Source organism: Bubalus kerabau, chromosome 7 (assembly GCF_029407905.1).
Source record: "Bubalus kerabau isolate K-KA32 ecotype Philippines breed swamp buffalo chromosome 7, PCC_UOA_SB_1v2, whole genome shotgun sequence".
Lineage (NCBI taxonomy): Eukaryota > Metazoa > Chordata > Mammalia > Artiodactyla > Bovidae > Bubalus > Bubalus kerabau.
The window spans coordinates 57,501,331-57,522,733 of NC_073630.1; positions in this window are offsets into that span (position 1 = coordinate 57,501,331).

Sequence of the window (21,403 nt, forward strand, 5' to 3'; positions counted from 1 at the left end):
GATGCTGGGAAAGATTGAGGGCAAGAAAAGAAGGGGACGGCAGAGGATAAGATGGTTAGGTAACATCACTAAATCAAAGGACATGGGTTTGAATAAACTCAGGGAGATAGTGAAGGAAAGGGAAGTCTGAGGAAGGAAGGTCACAAAGAGTCATACATGTCTTAGTGCACTGAACAACAACACCACCACAGTCAAAAGCTTTAGCATAGCTGATCAAGCAGAAGTAAATGCTTTTCTGGAATTATCTTCCTTTTTCTATGATCAATGTATGGTGGCAATTTGATCTCTGGTTCTTTTGCCTTTTCTAGACCAGCTTGTACATCTGGTAGTTCTTGCTTCAGGTACTGTTGAAGCCTAGCTTAAAGGATTTTGAGCATTACCTAGTTAGCATGTGAAATAAGTGTAATTGTTGGTAGTTTGAATATTCTTAGGCATTGCCCTTCTTTGGGACTGGAATTTGTATCAACTTTTTTAGATTCTCAATATAATTGGTATCATATAATATTTGTCCTTCTCTGTCTGACTTACTTTACTTAGTATGTTGCCATTTGAAGCAATATGGATAGACCTGAAAGTGAAAGTTGCTCAATTGTGTCCAGCTATTTTTGACCCCATGCACAGTAGTCCAGGGAATTCTCCAGGCCAGAATACTGGAGTGGGTAGCCTTTCCCTTCTTCAAGGGACTTTCCCAACCCAGGGATCAAATCTAGGTTTCCCACATTGCAGACTGATTCTTTACCAGCTGAGGCACAAGGGAAGCCCAAGAATACTGAAGTGGGTAGCCTATCACTTCTCCAGCAAATCTTTCTAACCCAGGAATTGAACCGGGGTCTCCTGCATTACAGGCAGATTCTTTACCAACTGAGCTATGGGTTTTTAAGCAGTGAGGTGAAACTGAAAAATATGGGAGAACTTTAGGGGGAAGGTTGATCAATGAGAGACGTGGAGCAGATTAAGTTATTCCTGAATACAGAAATATTTTCTTTGAGATTAGGACATTGCATTTTCTAATTGGCAGACACTGGGGTGTTGGGGTGCTATCTCCTTCAATTTTTGATTCTTTGCAACCCCGTAAACTGCAGCACGCCAGGCTTCCTTTTCCTTCACTATCCCTGAGTTTACTCAAACCCATATCCATTGATTCATCCATGTCATTCAACCATCTTATCCTCTGCCACCCCCTTCTCCTCTGGCCCTCAATCTTTCCCAGCATCAGGGTCTTTTCCAATGAGTTGGCTCTTTGCATCAGGTGGCCAAAGAAGCAGTTCCCAGGTCCAATAGGAAGATATTCCTGGGTAGTAGATTGGCAAGAGGCTTTCAAAAAGGAGTGACATCTTAAAGGGGCAGAGCAAAATGCTTTAGAATTTCAAACTTTCTAATGTAAATGTCCTAAGAAAGAGGTCAGAGGCCTATAATTAGGAAGAAAGCCTGTTTAAAGTTTAATCTAGCTTAAGTCCCTAGTGATCACTTAATAGCTTACATGCATGCTAACTCACTTTTCAGTTCATGGACATCCAGGTTCCTTTGTCTGTGGGATTCTCCAGGCAAGGATACTGGAGTGGGTTGTCATGCTCTTCTCCAGGGGATCTTCCTGACCCAGCAATTGAACAGACGTCTCTTTGGTTCCTGCATTGCAGGTAAATTCTTCACCGCTGAGCCACGATGATTAGGCCACAATATAAAAGCAATAATTTTAAGAAGTTAAGCCAACCTAGTAAGGCATTTAGTTTTACAATGGAAGAATGTGATGTGCTTTAAAAATTATATTAGCTAAACCTAGACAGCATTCTAAAAAGCAGAGACATCACTTTGCTGACAAAGCTCTATATAATCAAAGATATAACTTTTCCAATAGTCGTGTAGGGATGTGAGAATTGGACCATAAAGAAAGTTGAGCACCAAAGAATTGATGCTTTCTGTAGTGCTGGAGAAAACTCTTGAGAGTCCCTTGGACTGCAAGGAGATCAATCCAGTCAATCCTAAAGGAAATCAGTCCTGAATATTCACTGGAAGGACTGATGCTGAAGCTGAAGCTCCAATACTTTGGCCAGCTGATGCAAAGAGCTGACTCACTGGAAAAGTTCCTGATACTGGGAAATATTAAGGGCAGGAGGAGAAGGGAGTAACAGAGGGTGAGATGGTTGGATGGTACTGTTGACATGATGGACATTAGTTTGACCGAACTCCAGGAGATAGTGAAGGATAGGAAAGCCTGGTGTGCTACAGTCCATGGAGTCCCAACGAGACTCCACTGATAGGCTGAACAATGACAAGGTGTCAAATTACGTTCCTGAATATCACTGATTTGGGAGGCTCTGCCACAGGGTATTTCACAGACTGAACTTTCTATTAAGGCATACTTTTGTTCCTATTTGAATAATCAATAAGCTTTGGGACTCAGGTGTCTGAACTTGGTAAACCTCTGGGGAGAATCTTTCCTCAGCTGGATTCTTAAGTTCAGGGAATTTCTAAGCACCAACTGATGCTTGGTGTAGAAAACATTCCCAGACATTTTATACTTGTAGAATCTGGATGTCCAAACAGACTCCAGTTAGATGATGAAATTTCTTTTATCCAACATTTATGTTTCTGAGCTCCTAGCTGTACACTAAGCATTTGAACAGATGTCAGTAATATTAAATGAATTTATCACAGATTATTTTCTCATATAGCATACAATCAGGCAGAGGTGATAAGATATACATATAACCAAGAGCACTCAAGAGGCATATGATCTACAGATGCTACAGATAGTTATGTATTTATTTATAATTTTTACATTTTGACTTGTTTTTCTCATTGCCCCTTTTCCATTTAAGTCATTAACTTTCCTTTCACTTTTTCTGCATACATCACTACATTTCATAGTAATTGCTTTTTTTGTGAATATTCTATTTCTTTTCTCCTCAAGGGAAAACATGCTGCTGTCTATTCATATATATTGTGTCCTTTCCTTCAGTAACTTTACTCATCTTTAGCTGCTATTCACTCTCAAGGTGAACTTTCTGCATTCTGAATATCTGCTCTTTATTATAAAGTGACATCACACAAGTATTCAACTTCTCTGGATTATAAAAGACACAGATATTGTACTACTATGAGGCAAGCACATTATGCCCTTTGACAAAAGTGCATGTTTTCTTCCTCCCCAAAGAAGATTGCTGCCAATTAAAGAAAAATGTTTTAAACATGTTAACTGCATTAAGTAGATACTGAAATACACAAAGGGACAGTGTTTTGATATTATGCTTTGTTTCCTATTTTTATTTTCCATAATAATTTCTAATAACATTATAAAGTAATTCTATTAATACACACTTAAGGAAAAAAAATCGGCACAGTGAACATGTTTCAGTCTTTCTAGCATCAGTATTTGAGTGAAATTCATTATAATCCATGTACAATGTAACTTTTTAATATTGCTATAAGGCCTACCTAAAATTTTATACAACTTGCATTGTGGATTTTTCAGGCAAAGAGGAGACTTTAGCAGTGACCAGGCCTGATGAGGAGTAAAGTGGATTTGGAAAGACAGAGTCAAGCCAAGACAAGATACAGGCCTCCTGCATCTCCCTTTTCTGAGCAGGCAAAACTGGCTGTCACTGTGCTAAGCATAAGCCTGGCTAAAGGGGAACCATGGAAATTTGGGATGGTGGGGACTTTTTCTTCTGCCAAGAAAAAATAAAAAATCTTACTATCTACCTCCAAACATGAAGGAAGAGTCAGGTCAAAAAGGCACCAGATAAAATGTTATAAATATTTGCAGGTAAAGAATGCCATTGAAAAATTCTCCTAAAGATGGAGAAATAAATGAAAGAGCTAGAATAAACTGATAAGCATTGATAATTATGCTATCATTTTGTAGCTCAACAGACTCTACCTCCCCAGCAGTAAATCATGGCTTCTAAGTTAAAATTTTCCTCATATAAGAAAATAGCATGTTAAAAATGAAAATCTCATATTTTTTTCCCCAGACCTAGATCTTTAGTGAGAGCATAAGAAAAGACTAAAAGATAAAAATGGCTTTTTTGGAAGAGATTTTTCTCAGAGTCAGTCAAGTGAGAATTCCGATGACAATATGAGTTCAAAAATTCTTTTTAAAGAATCTGTAAGTTCATTTGTTTATAAAATAATTCAGCAGAGGTACGATTTAAAATCAGAATGTTATTTTCAGATACCTCAGTTTTAGAAGAATTTGTTTGTTAGAATTTAGGTATTCAATATGCAAACCTATTTCTACCCGCCTCAGCTAGGATTTAGGCTGTTCTTAGCTTATCTATCCAAACGGCCTTTCTGCTTGAGAGGAATTAGATTACAAATCTCATATGCTTGCCTGATGCATACATTAAGCAGAGAAGCCACCTGCTTATTCCCCAAAAATGTATCCAAAGCAACTTTTTTTTTTCTTTAAGCTTGTTTACAACCCATTATTTATGTGATCATACCAGGGAAAGAAGTTGTATAATTACTCATTTCTTCTCTGCTTCTTTATGTAGAATATCATAGGTGGTAAAAATGTATATAAATTTTAACATACAATTAAAAAACATTCTGTCTCTCAATAGTTAGGTCAAAATGTGCATACATTAAAAAATTTTAAATACAACTCATTTGGATGAGCATGTCAAAGAAAAGTGTGTTAAACTAAATGAAAGCATCCTAGGAAAAAGGAAGCTCTCAAAACTGGAGTGATTTTTGATGATGATGTCATTAATGATTTTCAAACAGATAACACTAATTGTTTTGGCACTAAGTTTCTGGCTTCTTCAAAATGAAAAGCTTAGTTTCCCTCAGGGACATGAACTCGGCAGAGAGATGTTCATCTACACAATAGCTGAGCGGGCAAAATATGTCAAAATGTCAGACTGTGAAACTGGGATAAAAATGTAAGAGAGGGAAATTGCCAGTCCTTGTGTTTTCGCGGCCATTAAATCACATTTGCTGTGAGAGCTGACATTCAAGAGTTCACAAATGACATATGACACACAGAAATATCTTTATAAAATAGCAGAAGATTTCACCCACTAACGGAGAAGGCAATGGCAACCCACTCCAGTGTTCTTGCCTGGAGAATCCCAGGGATGGGGGAGCCTGCTGGGCGGTAGTCTATGGGTCGCAGAGTTGGACATGACTGAAGCAATTTAGCAGCAGCAGCAGCCACCCACTAAGAGACCAGAGTTTCTTAAATTTTATTATTGTCCCTGTCCCAGGAGATTTCTTAGATATATTTTTCCCCATACCATTGCCTCTTTAAAATGTAATACTATAGATATATATCTATTATATGTACACTTTTGCTTTAATCATGAAAAGAGTAAGAGTGTTTTCCACACAGCCTCCACTTGGGTAATTTTTGGTCCCCTGTACAATAAATCCCCATTCCAAAAGTACTCACTAACAGATGAAAAAAATTAGTGTCTGGAGGAACAAATTTTTACCTCAGATTCTAGCTAATTGCCCTCTCATTCAATTTATCTTAGTTAAGTATAAGTTTCATTTAAAAACTCTTTCTCCAAAAGCTCATTTCTGATTAAATGCAAAACAGGTACTTCTGTGAACTGTGTTTCCTGCAGTATAGTTTTGAACACTTTCCTAATCCTAATATTAGAATGCAACAGGTATCACGTACCTGTCTACTAACAGTGGTTCCACTGTTACCTATGCTTTAATGATAATTAATTCTATACTTGTAGTCTGGCAGCCTTCTCAGGCTATATATTTTACTGACTACTATACATCTTTATCTGAAGAACCCACAGTTACCCGAGGTAAAAATACAGCACTTTTCCTTTGCAAAGTTTTCAACCAAAACTTTTTTCTTCTCTTATCTGCCATTTCTATTTGTTCACTAATATCTATTGACTCTTGGATTATAACCTTTCACATTTATTATAATCTCTCAGATTTATTCTTTAGCCTCATTATACACACAATTCCTGTATTAAAACAACTCTCCTCCTCCCGCCGTTACACTACTGAATAACTCTGACATTGTCTCTCTGCCTCTAGTTTTGCCTGTACCAACTCAGTCATTTTTACAGTTATTTGGATAATTTCACTAAGACAGAAATCTATGAATATTATTCCTTTTCTTTAGAATGACTCCCCATTCCTCAAGAAATAATGTTAAACCTCTTCATCTGAAATACAAACCTGACAATAGTCTAACATACCTAGCCTTATTTTTAGCCACTTCTGTCCACTGTTAAAGCTATATTAAGTTCATTAGTTATGCCAATTTCTGCAATTACTCCACGTGGTTATGCTTTTCTGAGGTTTCGTACATGACTGCCAATCCCTGCTGGCCTCCTTAAGTCAGCTTTTTAAAAATCCTTCAAAATCCACTTCACATATCTGCTTTTGTAAATTCTTTCTGTACTTTCTAACTGGCATTTATCAATCAATCTCAATTTGTACTACCTTAATATTTAGTATTTGACTTCTAGTATAATCATAATCATATTGTCAAATATTTGTACATCTGCCTCCTTGATTATGCTTGACAACAAGAATAATTTAATTCATTTTTGAACCTACATTAGCTGATTCAACTCAATATATACTTAGATATGTAATATAGATCATCAATAAATGCAAGAAAAAAGTTGATGGAAGGCAATGTGGCTAGAATAAAAGAATTCATGAAAATAAACCAAATGGCACGAGTTACTGAGAGCTTCAAATACAGTTATGTGCCAATAAAATTCACTTTGGGGAAATATTATTTTCCATCAATAAGTTAACATAGTTTCCGGGTTTTTCAAAAGAAAAAAAAAGCCGAAGTATGCTAATCAGTGAGAAATTAATCATGTTTTACTAATGAGGAACATGGTAACCTTGTAAATGTTTCAATCCATAAGCCAAAGAGCCTTTCACAAATTTTAACAGTGTATTTGCTGGTTTTCTGCATTCTTTTATCATATGGTTAACACACATGAAAATAAGTTCCTTAGAAATAACATCCCATAAAGATGTACTTGATATATATTCAAGTAAAATCAAAGTATTTTCTATTTTCTAGAGTTAATTTTAGCATCTTATGTCACCCCAGAGATAAATGAGCTAATTTTCTGTTAAATCTATTATTAATCCTACCAATTATACATTAAACACCAAAATGTCTGATATCATGCATTATCTATTTAAATTACGATAAGTATCTCAGTCAAATAAAAGGACTTAGTTTTTTACTTGAAGTCTGGCACTGGAGTACTTGGACCTGATGATTTTTTGTCTCTCAGCCAAAGTCTGTCTAAAACATATTCTCTCTAAGCTTAATTTTGTTAGTTATGAGACATTTTATTCTTCTTTTCAAAGTAGAAAAACATTTAATGCCTGTCAGATCTCTAAGCATTATCCTGGTGTGAGTTTTAGAAAAGAACAGAATCTCTAGGTGTACAGATGATTAGTGAGAGAAGTCTGAGCACTGAAACACAGAGAAAAATGTTAACACCGCGTACATGCTTAACTGGAATATTACGGAGGAACTGGAAAATGTCAAATATTGAGCAGATATACGATTAATTTGCATTTCCTTGACAGTTATTTACATGGCATTTCTTAGTTAATAAACGTGTGCTGTGCTGTGCTTTGTCACTCGGTCATATCCGACTCTTTGTGACACCATGGACTGTAGCCCACCAGGCTTCTCTGTCCATGGGGATTCTCCAGGCAAGAATACTGGAGTGGGTTGCCATGCCCTCCTCCAAGGGGAATCTTCTCAACCCAAGGATCAAATCCAGGTCTGCCACTTTGCAGGGGAATTCTTTACCGTTGGAGCCACTAGGGAATATACATAGAATGCACACGTTGAAAGTAAAGGATAAAATTTATAAATAAGGGCAAAGGAGAAAATGTAGTAGTAAAATATTTCAGAAGTTTTCCTACCTAGAAACTGTAAGGGGCTCAATTGTGATTTATATCACATAAATTTCTATCAGCTTTGAATTCAGAATAAAAATAAATTTGAAGAAGAAAAGTAAAATATATATAACTATAGTTACATGAACATAGCTATCCTATTTATGTAGTCTAATGTTTAGGTTTTTTTTAATTCAATCTGAATGTCAAAATCTTTCACTCCACTCAATCTTTACTTCATATATATCACAAATCACTCACATTCCCTTTACCATTATGCCTAGGAAAACTCTATGAAAGTTTGAGTCTTGAAGACATAAAAAGTAAAAATAAATGAGCACTAGGTTTTGACCCAAAGAAGTGATTAGCTATTTTGTTGAAATTTAGTATTGCCCTGAAGTATGACTCCTGCCATTTTGTGCTTCTCCATTTTAGCAATAATTTAAGCTCCCTGAATTTATACTTTATTTTTATCTTTGTCTTTCCCATTCTGTTTTTAGAAGTGACTCATACAGAGGTGAACATAGTCAAACGTCAGGACAATGTAAGCGTAAAAAAGCAAAACAAACTGAGATGTATAAGCAATTGATTAAGATAAATGTAGATATGTATATGTATACACATATAAATATATATGCTCTTGCATCCAGTTATCTTTCTAACTGTATGTAAAACTTTCAAGCTAGAATTTATTTTTCAAATGTTGAACCAAATATATTTCCTCTGGAGTATCATGGGTTACTTTATCCACTTATAATATAAAACTAGTTTGACTTAATGTACAGAAAGCTATGGTGGGACATAGAGTAGAGCTATACATAGGAAGGGTTAACAAAAATGCCCACTGTTTGTAAGATTAAAAATGCATCCAAGGAAAGACAGGAAGATTGCAAGTAATTAGGCAGTCCAGGGTTGATTTCCTTCCTGTACCAAACAATCTACATGATTTCTAAAATTTTCACAGCAAATGTGAACAAAATTATGAGGCAGAGAAAAAGATAGGAAATAATTACACAAACACATCTGCTAGTGTATTGAAACACAAAGTACCTTAAAGAAGTTTCAAGGAACTGAAACCAATATGAAATATTGACTAAAAGAAAATGGAAGATAACTAAAATAAGATAGTGGATTGCACACTAATAATTCAACACTAGCATTGCATATATGGGCTTCCCTGTTGGCTCAGATGGTAAAGAATCTGCCTACAATGCAGGAGACCTGGTTCAATTTCAGGGTCGGGAAGATCCTCTGGAGAGCCAGACACATCTGAGGGACAAACATTTTCACTTATTTTCATTGCATATATATACTTAACTCTTGAAATTTTAAATATGATAGATTTATGTGAAAATATGAAATTAAAGGAATCATTACATTAACCAATGAGATTAAGTTATATTGATTCATTTTTTTTTCTATTGATGACCTAATAAGATAAAATGCTTATAGTTTTGCACTAGTTGGTACTGAAATTCCTTGAATCATATTTGGAGCTGTTATATAGTATTGGTTTTGAGGAAGGTAGGATGATCTTCTTAAAAATAGAGAAACAATTTCGTCCAATATACATATAGTCAAAAAATCATTTTAGGAAAAGTGAATTCTAGGCCAAGAAAAATAAAATTATTTCATAAATCAGAAATGATAGGTGGGAGAGGTTAATAATGGAAAATTGAGCCACTGATGTAATTGTTAGATTTCTAGTTAAGAGGTCAATTATTAAATTTTCTTTAGTTATGTAGTCAACTCAAGGCCAATAAAATACTACATTCATACAATTGAACTTCCTTTGATTTTCTTAAAAATTACTTTATTGAGATAAGATTGACATTTAAAAGTTGTACATATTTAATATATAGAATTATATATAGAATCACCACCATTAAGGTCATAAATATATCCATCACTTCCCAACATTTCCCTCCAACACCTTTATTATTATATTTTTTGAGTGGTAAAACACTTGATATTTGTATTTACCTCCTTAACAAATTTTGTGTGTATACTTAGTTGCTCAGTCATGTCTGACTATTTGTGACCCCATGGACTGTAACCCACCAGGCTCCTGTGTCCATGGGATTATCCAGGCAAAAATACTCTAGTGAGTTGCCAGTTCCTACTTCAGGGGATCTTCCTGACCCAGCAAGTGAACCCACGTCTCCTGCATCTCCTGCATTGTAGGCAGATTCTTTACTACCTGGAAAGCTGTAACAAATTTTATACAATAAAATATTGTTACCTATTTGTGTTATTTTATATAGTAGGTCACCAGAACTTACTTTATCTTGCAAAATGGAAATTTTGTACCCTTTGACATCACTTCCTATTTGCCCATCCTTTCAACCTCTAGCAACCACCTTTCTGTTCTCTGTATCTGAGCCTGACTAATTTAGATTATACATATGATAAGATCATATAATTTTGTATTTTGTGTTTGGCTTATTTCACTTAGCGTAATGTTCTCCATGTCCATTCAGATTCTTACAAATAAGATTTCCTTCTTTTTAAGGCTGAATAATAGTGTATTGAATGTATATATCATATTTTCTTTATTCATTCATCTGTTGTTAAGTATTTAGGTTATTTCTATATCTTAACTATTGTGAATAATGCTGCAATGATTATCAGAGTTTAGGTAACTATTCCAGATCCTGGTTTCAATTCCTTTGGATAAAAATCCAGAAGGGGCATTGCTGGATTACATAGTATTATAGTTCAATTTTTTTTTTTTTTTAGTTTTTAAGGAAGCTTCATATTATTTTCCATAATTATTATAATAAGGTATATTTCCTCAAACACTGTATTAGCATTCCCTTTTCTCCACATACTAGCCAACTCTTGCTATCTTTTTTTTAGACAATAGTTATCTTGAAGAATGTGAGGTGATATTAGCTTGTATTTGAATTTGGATTTCCCTGATGGTTGCATCCCTAATGATTTGTAGTTCCATGATGATGCTGAGCATCATTTCATATATCATTGGTTATTTGTATGTCTTATCTGGTATTATTTGTATGTCTTTTCAAGTATATGCGCATTTTGAAATCAAGTTATTTGTTTTGGGGGTTTGGGGGTTTTTTGCTATTGAGTTTTATCAGTCACTTATATATTTTGAATATTAACCCTTTGTCAAATGTGATCTGCAAATATTTTCTCCCATTCTCTAGGTTGCCTTTTCATTTTGTTGATTATTTCCTTTGTCATGTAGAAGCTTTTTAGTTTGATGCACTCTCATTTGTTTATTTTTGCTTTTGTTGCCTGTGCTTTTAGTGTCATATCTGAAAACTTGTTGTCAAGAACAATGTTAGAGAGACCATGGATTTATTTTGAGTTGATTTTTTGTGTATTGTGTAAGAAAAGGGTCCGATTTATTCTTTGGTCAGTGGTGTTCAGTTTTCACAATATCATTTTCTTAAGAATTTTTTTCTCTATTCTGTATTCTTGGCACCCTGTTGCAGATTAGTTAAACATATATATATGACTTGACAGGCAGACGTGTCTCAGACAGTAAAGAATCTGCCTGCAATGCAGGAGATCTGGGTTCCATCTCTGGATTGGGAAGATCCCCTGGAGAAGGAATTGGCTACCTACTCCATTATTCTTGCCTGGAGAATCCCATGGAGAGAGTAGCCTGGTGGGTGACAGTCCCTGGGGTCACAAGAGTCGGACACAACTGATTGATTAACACACATACACACACACATACACCATGCTACTGTAATTGCTACAACTCTGTAATTATAATCTGAAATCAGCGTGTGGCATCCAGTTTTGCACTTTTCTCTTGACTGGCTCTTTGGGGTCTTTTATGATTCCATATGAATTTTAAGGTCTTTTTTTCTATTTTTGTGAAAAATGCCTTTAGAATTTTGATAGGGATTACATTGATTCTGTAGATCACTTTGATATGTGGAATTTTTAGTAATCCTAATATATGAACAGAGGATAAGTTTGCAATTATTTGTATCCTCTTCAATTCCTTTCATTGGTGTTTTATACTTATCAGTGTATAGTTCTTTCATCCCCATTGATTAAATTTATTTCTTAGTGTTTCATCGTTTTTGGTGTTATTGTGATGTGATTCTTTTCTTAATTTCTTTTTTGAATAGTTTGTTGCTAGTGTATAGAAACACCATTGATTTTTGTATACTACTTTTGTATACTGCAACATTAGTGAATTCATTTATTAGGTCTAATAACTTTTGGTGGTGGAGAAGGCAATGGCACCCCACTCCAGTACTTTTGTCTAGAAAATCCCATGGATGGAGGAGCCTGGTAGGCTGCAGTCCATGGGGTCGCTAGAGTCGGACACGACTGAGCGACTTCACTTCCACTTTTCACTTTCATGCATTTGAGAAGGAAATGGCAACCCGCTCCAGTGTTCTTGCCTGGAGAATCCCAGGGATAGGGGAGCCTGGTGGGCTGCCATCTCTGGGGTCACACAGAGTCGGACACGACTGAAGTGACTTAGCAGCAGTAGCAGTAGCAGCAACTTTTGGTGGAGTCTTAAGCATTTTGTATATACAAATTCCTATCACTCACTTTTACTTCTTCCTTTCAAGTTCGAATGCCTTTTATTTATTCTTCTTGCCTAATTGTTCTGCTTAGCATTTCCAGTACTATGTTTAATAGAAATAATAAGGGATTACATCCTTGTTTTGCTCTTGATCTTAGAGGGAAAGCCTTTGCATTTCTAGACATCAATTGTAAGGTCTCCCCTTTCACAGATAATTCTATTTATCTGAGTCATCTCTCTTTTTTATTAGTCTAGTGAAAGTGAAAGTGAAGTCGATCAGTCGTGTCCCACTCTTTTCGACCCCGTGGACTGTAGCCCACCATGCTGCTCTGTCCATGGGATTTTCCAGGCAAGAGTACTGGAGTGGGTTGCCATTTCCTTCTCCAGAGGATCTTCCCGACCCAGGGATGGAACCCAGGTCTCCCTCATTGTAAGCAAGACGCTTTACCTTCTGAGCCACCAAGGAAGTCCTTATCTAGTGAAGGGTTTGTCAATTTTATGTATCTTTACAAAAATTAACTGCTAGACTTGTTTTTTCTACTTTTTTCTAATCTCAATTTCATTTTTCTACTCTGATGTTTGTTATCTCTTTCCATTGCTAATTTTGGGTTTGTTTTCTTTTTCTAGGTCCTTGAAGGGAAAATTTAGGTTGTTTGTTTACAGTCTATCTTTTTCACTCAAAGTGGGCATTTATCTCTATAAATTCTCATTTTAGAACTGTATTTGCTGTATACCACAAGCCATGATATATTATGTGTTCATTTTCATTTGTTTTTCAGATGTTTCTTTATTTTCTTTTTGATTGCTGAGGAATATGTTGTTTATATCCACATACTTGTGACTATTTCTCTTCTCCTTCATTTTGAGACTCATAGCAATGTGATCAGGGAGGATACCTGATAGGGTTTCCACCTTCTTACATTTGCGACGACTTGTCCTGTGGCCCAACATATGATCTATCCTGGAGAATGGTCTGTGTGCCCTTGAAAGGAATGTGCTATTATGGAATGTAATTAGAAAACTCTATGTATGTTGCTTAGATCTCTTCGGTCATTAGTATTGCTTAACTCTGCTAGTTTCCTTATGGATTTTATATCTGAATAATTTGAATAGATGATTGCCTAATTGAGCCTTTTATTATCAGAAAATGACCTTTTTGTCGCTTGTGACAGTTTTTGACTTTGCATCTATTTTGTCTGTTGAGTATAACTACTCATTCTCTTTTGTTTATTGTCTGAATGAAATATCTGTTTATTTTCTGAATGAAGTATCTGAATGAAATCTTTTCCTTCACTTTCAACCTATATTTGCCATTAAAGTCTAAGTGAGTATCTTGCAGAAAGCAGGTAATTAAGTCTTATTTGTTTTTTTCTTTTATAATTTATTCAGTCATTTTATCTTTTGATCTTTCCCAACATCAGGGTTTTTTCTAATAAGTCGGCTCTTCTCTTGGGTAGCCATAATATTGGAGTTTCAGCTTCAGCATCAGTCCACCGAATATTCAGGACTGATTTTTTTTAAGGCCTCTGGGTTTGAATTTTTATAGTAGATCTGTAATAGTTAATTGTCAACAGTTAGTCAATTTTATACTAGTTATAATAGTCAGCACTGATAACAGCTTAAATTCAGGATTTTCAGTTTCTGATTCTGAATGTGAGGAGCTTGGAAATTGCTACATGACCCTAACAAATAAAATGCTAAGACTGAAAAGCAAACAACTCTTCTTGGATTCTCAAAAGCCAGGACAGCACAGGGCAAATTAATGTACCCCAAATTGAAGAAATGGGTCAATATAGGGAGTTGAGGTTTACTGGACCAGATACTCTGGAGCAGACACTGACAGAATAACAAGTGCCAAGGTAGGAAAACCTGAAACGTAATTGCTGACTTGTGGAGACTCAGTATGCGCAATTGTGAGAGTTAAGATCTCCAGAGGAACTTAATCATCGGAGGTGACTTTTTGTATTATTTACCTCCAGGGGCTTATCCAATTTCTCGCAGTAAATATCACGGGATAAAAATATTCTCATGCTTCTGGAAAAGGGAGGGGAAAATAAAACACATTAAAATAAGTCAGAGTACTTTGTTCTTCTTAACAAAAGCTGTCCTTAGAAGAAGCTAGTTAACAATTCCCTGGTGGCTCAGTGGTAAAGAATCTACCCATCATTGTTTGATCCCTGGGTCAGGAATATCCCCTGGAGAAGAAAATGGCAATCCACTCAAATATGCTTGCCTGGAAAAATCCCATGGACAGAGGAGCCTGGAAGGCTAAAGTCTTTGGGGTCTGTAAGAGTAAGACATGACTTCTCAACAAAACAACAATCTGCTGGTATATTATCAAAAACTACTAACTTGGGGAACCAAAATGCCCAATTCCAGGCACCTCTATCCATCCTCTCTCCCCTAAAGGGAAACAACAAACTGAGAAGCAAAATCTAGAGGCAAAGACTCAGTAAAAGACTGAGACATCTTGATGGGGCCCAAAATTCTTTCCTTCCACCACACCTCACCACTACTCTACAAGCATCTACCTACAGAAGTTGCATTTATTCCATGCACTATGACCAGGTATCAAGGAAAAATAACAGAGCATATCAAAAGGCAAAAAACATAATTTAAAGACAGTTCAAGCACCAGACATGGAAGGGAGGTTGGAATTATCAGATTAAGAATTTGAAATAACTATGATTGATATGCTAAGAACTCTGATCAACAAAATATACAGCATAAAAGATGGATGAGAAATATAAGCAGAGATGGAAATCTTAAGAGAGAACCTAAAACAAACGCTGGAGATAAACACCACTGTAACAGAAATTAAAAATAACTTGGATGAGATTATTTGTAGACCGAACATGGTTAGAAAAGAGTCTAAACTATAGGAGATATCAACTGAATCCTAATAAAACAAAAAGCAAAGTGAATAAAGACTGAAAATAAGGTAAAACAGATTATCTGAGGACTCATGTGGCAACTATAAAATGTGTAACTTATACATAATGGAATACAAAAGGAGAAGAAACACAGAAAGGAACAGAAAAAATATTTGAAACAATCAGATCAGATCAGTCGCTCAGTCGTGTCCGACTCTTTGCAACCCCATGAATCGCAGCACGCCAGGCCTCCCTGTCCATCACCAACTCCCAAGTTAACGTCAGTCACCAAATCACAGATCCAGGGAGCTCAGAGAACATCAAGGAGAATAAATGCCAAAAGACTACCTTGAGCTACATCACTGTCAAATTGCAAAAATCACAGATACAGAAAAATTCCTGAAAAAAGTCAGAGGGAGAAAAAAAAATTCTTACCAATAGAGGGATAAAGACAAGAATTGCATCAATCTTTTTCTAAGAAATCATGCAAGCAAGAACAGGATGGCCTGTTCATCCTTGGCAAGAAATATTGCTGCTCTAGTGTTCTTGCCTGGAGAAGCCAATGGACAGAGGAGCTTGGCAGGCTACAGTCCATAGATTAGCAAAGAGTCAGACACAACTGAAATAACTTAGCAAGTATGACTCAGCATGGGTTTAATGGATCTAGATGTTCATTTCCCTTCTTAGATTTTGGTGTCTTCCTTTCATTTTGTCTTTAAATAAGCTTTCTGCTCCCCTGTCTTTCTCCACTCCTTCTAGGACTCCCATAAACTAGGTAATGAGTTATTAAATGGTATCTCATAAGTACTCTAGGCTTTCTTTACTGTCTTTTTAATGTGGACTTTTCATTATTATTTTCTTTTTGTATCTTGATGGGACAATTTCAAATCATTTGTCTTTGAGTTTGCTGATTCTTTCTCTGCTTGGTCAAGACTTCTGTTGAAGTGAAATTTTCCAGTTCAATCATTGTATTTTTCAGCTTTAAATTTTTTTTTTTCTCATGCTTTCTATCACTTTGTTAAATTTTTCATTTTGTATTGGCTTTCTGATTTCATTCAGTTGTCTGTGTCCTCTTATAGCTCACTGAGCTTATTTAAGATGATTATTTAAAATTATTTATTAGGAAATTTTTAGATCTCTATTTTGAGGATCAGCTACTGGAGCTTTATTTTTTTTTTTCCTTTTAGTGAAAGAATATTTCTTTGATCCTTAGAGTTGCTTGAAGCCTGCATCCCTAGGTTACTGTCTTCACATTTGAAGAAGCAATCACCTCCTCCCATCTTCACTGATAGGCTTCAGAAGAAAAAAGACGTTCACCATTCACCCTGAACAGAAATTCAGGGAGTATCTTAGACATTTTCTATGGATTTGCCTGCTCCAGTCCTCTTGCTCCATCTTGGGAGAGAAATTCTAGAATTGTGTCTGTTTTCAATCCTATAAAGCTGGGCTGGATGTTGAGAGGTTCATATTTATTTTTCTGAGGGCAGTACTCGGAAGTTTCCAAGGTTCTATGCCTCCTCCCAATCCAACAGAACTGGGACCGATGCTGATATCTTGGTGCTTTCTGTGGGAGATCCCATGCATTGTCTGTGGAGGCCTCTGCTGCCATTTGCAGGAGAGCATGGAGCACTGACTGAGGGGAAGCACAGGTACTGGGCATACACATCAGCTGATTGAAGGCATGTATTTCCAAGGGTAAAGTGGCCTTTGAAGTTCAAGGGTTGCTGAGATCCATGCATCTGTTTCTGTGAGACGCTGTACCTTTTACCTGCTTTTAGCTGTCCCCAGACAATTCATTCATGCCAATGCTCTCAGTATTCTGGATGGGGTGAGAAAAAGTGGGGCCTCTTGAGCAGTATCTAGGGAAGCTGGGAGGTCACTTCACTCTCCCTTTTGTCCATGGGAGAAATTGGGGCTGAGAGTCTCTTTTGGCACCAAACTGTGCCACCTGGGGAGGGCGATAATGCAAATAAGAGAAAACTGTTTTCCTGACATACCTCATTGCATCTATTCTTGAATTTTTGGCTCCACTGAGATGCTGCAAACTCTCAGCTAGATATCTAGATTCCTATAAAGATTCAGTTCAGTTCAGTTCAGTCGCTCAGTCGTGTCTGACTGTTTGTGACCTCATGAATTGCAGCACGCTTGGCCTCCATGTCCATCACCATCTCCCAGAGATCACTCAAACTCACGTCCATCGAATCGGTGATGCCATCCAGCCATCTCATCTTCTGTTGTCCCCTTCTCCTCCTTCCCCCGATCCCTCCCAGCATCAGAGTCTTTTCCAATGAGTCAACTCTTCATATGAGGTGGCCAAAGTACTGGAGTTTGAACATTCTTCGGCATTGCCTTTCTTTGGGATTGGAATGAAAACTGATCTTTTCCAGTCCTGTGGCCACTACTGAGTTTTCCCAATTTGCTGGCATATTGAGTGCAGCACTTTCACAGCATCATCTTTCAGTATTCACAAATATTGGTACACACAGTAAAAGAAAATATTTTTTAAAAAAACAATGTACATTTTCATTCATAGTTTGCTTTCTTTTCATTAAATTAGTCTCATATAAATGTTTTATTTTAGGTATGCAATGTCTCTTAGTTTTCATAACATCATCACTCAAGATACTAATTACCATGTTGGACATTTATGTCATTAGAATGGATTATTGTTTAACAGATTGATATAAAATTGGATCTTATCCTTAAGCTCCAATGTCTGTATGGCCCTGATAATTTAGAAAATGCAGTCACCATTGTATCTAACCTGAGGAAATGAATAAATGACTATTTCCATTCCTGGATTCATTTGTATTTTTATATTGCTGAGGGCATGGCTTTGGTATAGTTCACAGAATATGTCAAAGACTAACTATGAAATATTTGGCTGTAAGGTGATTTGTATGTCCCTGATTAGACAACATTTGCATATGAGATAATCAACTATTTTCAATCATAATTTTGTGTATAAGTCCTCATTATTAAGACTGACTTTTGACTGGAACTATGCCTATGGGCTGGCATAATATTTTAAGCTATTCTCCTATATGTATTTTGTATATGAGGAAAGAAAATTAATTCAAAGTTATTTACTTGTCTTGCATGTTTCAGATTTTAAAGAAGTTTACAAGTTTACTTACAATGTGCTAGATAGTCATTTCACAGTTTTTAAAGTGAGATATTATTTTGTTTTATTTATGTCTACAGAATGGTAATGATCATTCTGCTGCTACTGTTGTTAAGTTGCTTCAGTCGTGTCCGACTCTGTGCAGCCCCATAGATGGCAGTCCACCAGGCTCCTCCATCCCTGGGATTTTCCAGGCAAGAACACTCTAGTGGGTTGCCATTTCCTTCTACAGTGCATGAAAGTGAAAATTGAAAGTGAAGTAGCTCAGTCATGTCCGACTCTTCGCGACCCCATGGACTACAGCCCACCAGGCTCCTCTGTCCATGGTATTTTCCAGGCAAAAATACTGGAGTGGGTTGACATGTCCTTCTCCAGGTGATCTTCCCAACTAGGGATCAAACCCACATCTCTTGTGTCTCCTGCATTGGCAGGTGGATTCTTTATCACTGTGCCACCTATATATTCCCTCAATGAGGAGCTACTGCTTCCTCCCTGCAACCTTGAGATCCTAATGTCAGAGAAGATTATAATATCTGAATCCATGTGCAGTGATTTGGGATCCAAATAGTGGATCTATGATTTGAAGATAGTCAATCAAATTGCACCCCAAATTTTTCAAAGGTGTTAGAGGATGTTTTAATTCTGATGGTAAAGATAGGAGGAATGAGTTCATACCTGTACATGCCATGTGAAGTACACTGGAATGACAAGAAAGCTGATGCTTAGAGAGGGGGAAAGATGAGAGTTAAAGATACTATCAGCTGCCCTAGAGTCCTTTTTGAAATCTTTCCTGAACTAAGGTCCACAAATATCTTTTATATGATTTTCTATGCTGGTAAAACCTTCCTTTGTTGCTTAGTTCAAATTAGGCATGTGAACTCCCAACTGAAATAAAAGGTAGAAAAAAGCATACTAGTCATTGATCAAACAGTATAATTAGATATAATTAAATAATCAACTTATCATTTCAAATGTATTGCTCTGAAACTAGACTGATATTTGAAACACCAGAGATCAACTTAATATGCTATCATTTTACTACAGCTCTTTATTATTATTATTATATCTCCTTGTCTTTGACAAATGGCGAAATTATTCACACTGAATTATCTTTTTAGTGTTGCTTTTATTGTTGATAGATAGCTGGGGTAGAGGAGGAGGAACATGGGCATATTGGAAAAATTAAATAATATGGTTCAGAAGAAGTACTTTAACATTTTCAGGCCTAGCCTCAGTATGGCCATTGAATACTATAATGAAAAAAAAATTGTATTATTTTAGGTTATGACAATGATTTAAGGCTCATGATACCAATTACAAGCATTTAAAAAAAAGTTTAAAACATTCACAGGGCTCTATAGAGTGAGCTATTATTCATGTTTCAGTTCAGTTCAGTTCAGTCACTCAGTCGTGTCTGACTCTGTGACCCCATGAAATGCAGCATCCCAAGCCTCCCTGTCCATCACCAACTCCCAGAGTTCACTCAAACTCACGTCCATCAAGTCGGTGATGCCATCCAGCCATCTCATCCTCTGTCGTCCCCTTCTCCTCCTGCCCCCAATCCCTCCCAGCATCAGAGTCTTTTCCAATGAGTCAACCCTTCGCATGAGGTGGCCAAAGTATTGGAGTTTCAGCTTTAACATCAGTCCTTCCAAAGAATACCCAGGACTGATCTCCTTTAGAATGGACTGGTTGGATCTCCTTGCCATCCAAGGGACTCTCAAGAGTCTTCTCCAACACCACAGTTCAAAAGCATCGATTCTTCGGCGCTCAGCTTTCTTCACAGTCCAACTATCACATCCATGCATGACCACAGGAAAAATCATAGCGTTGACTAGATGGACCTTTGTTGGCAAAGTAATGTCTCTGCTTTTGAATATGCTATCTAGGTTGGGCATAACTTTCCTTCCAAGGAGTAAGCGTCTTTTAATTTCATGACTGCAATCACCATCTGCAGTGATTTTGGAGCCCCAAAAAATAAAGTCTGACACTGTTTCCACTGTTTCCCCATCTATTTCCCATGAAGTGATGGGACCGGATGCCATGATATTCATTTTCTGAATGTTGAGCTTTAAGCCAACTTTTTCACTCTCCACTTTCACTTTCATCAAGAGGCTTTTTAGTTCCTCTTCACTTTATGCCATAAGAGTGATGTCATCTGCATATCTGAGGTTATTGATATTTCTCCCGGCAATCTTGATTCCAGCTTGTGCTTCTTCCAGCCCAGTGTTTCTCATGATGTACTCTGCATAGAAGTTAAATAAGCAGGGTGACAATAAAGTTTAAATGCATAGTGTGACAAAAAACATACAGGAAATCATTGAGTTCAATTATTTCATGTACAACACTGCTTCCACCCCAGGAGCACTTCTCGGTCTCACAAAACTTCATAGAGTTTCATCCTCAGATTATGAAATCCTAAGACTTGAGCCAGTTATCATTGTGATTTCAAGGAAACCCAGGCAGATACTTATGGTAGGGTATTTAACACACAGCTAGGGGCTCAGTGGCTAAAGAATCTACTAGCAATGCAGGAGCCACAAGAGACATGGGTTCAGTTTCTGGGTCGGTAAGATCCCCTGGAGGAGGAAATGGCAACTCACTCCAATATTCTTGCCTAGAAAATCCTATGGACAGAGGAGCCTCATGCATCACAGTCCGTGGAGCCAAAACAAGCCTGACACAACTGAGCACATGCAGTCATGACACACAAGGCATACATAGCTGACCACATAATTCAAGCCCACTTGTGCGAACTACCAAATTGAACATCCCCTGACAAGTAGAACAAGCTGTCACCTAACTTTAAACAGCATTTAATGATTCACATCATTCCTAACTTGCTCAAAGGTCAATTATTACTTCAATGCATCTTCAGAGATAAGCATCGTGCTGTTACCATCTGACTACCTAATAATGCTGCCTTACCTAAGTATCAATTACATTTTTTGAGAATTTAAGATGTGTGGAGTAAAAAAAAGAAAATGAAAGAGTGAGAAAGCAACATTGATTTAAGAAATAGTGAAC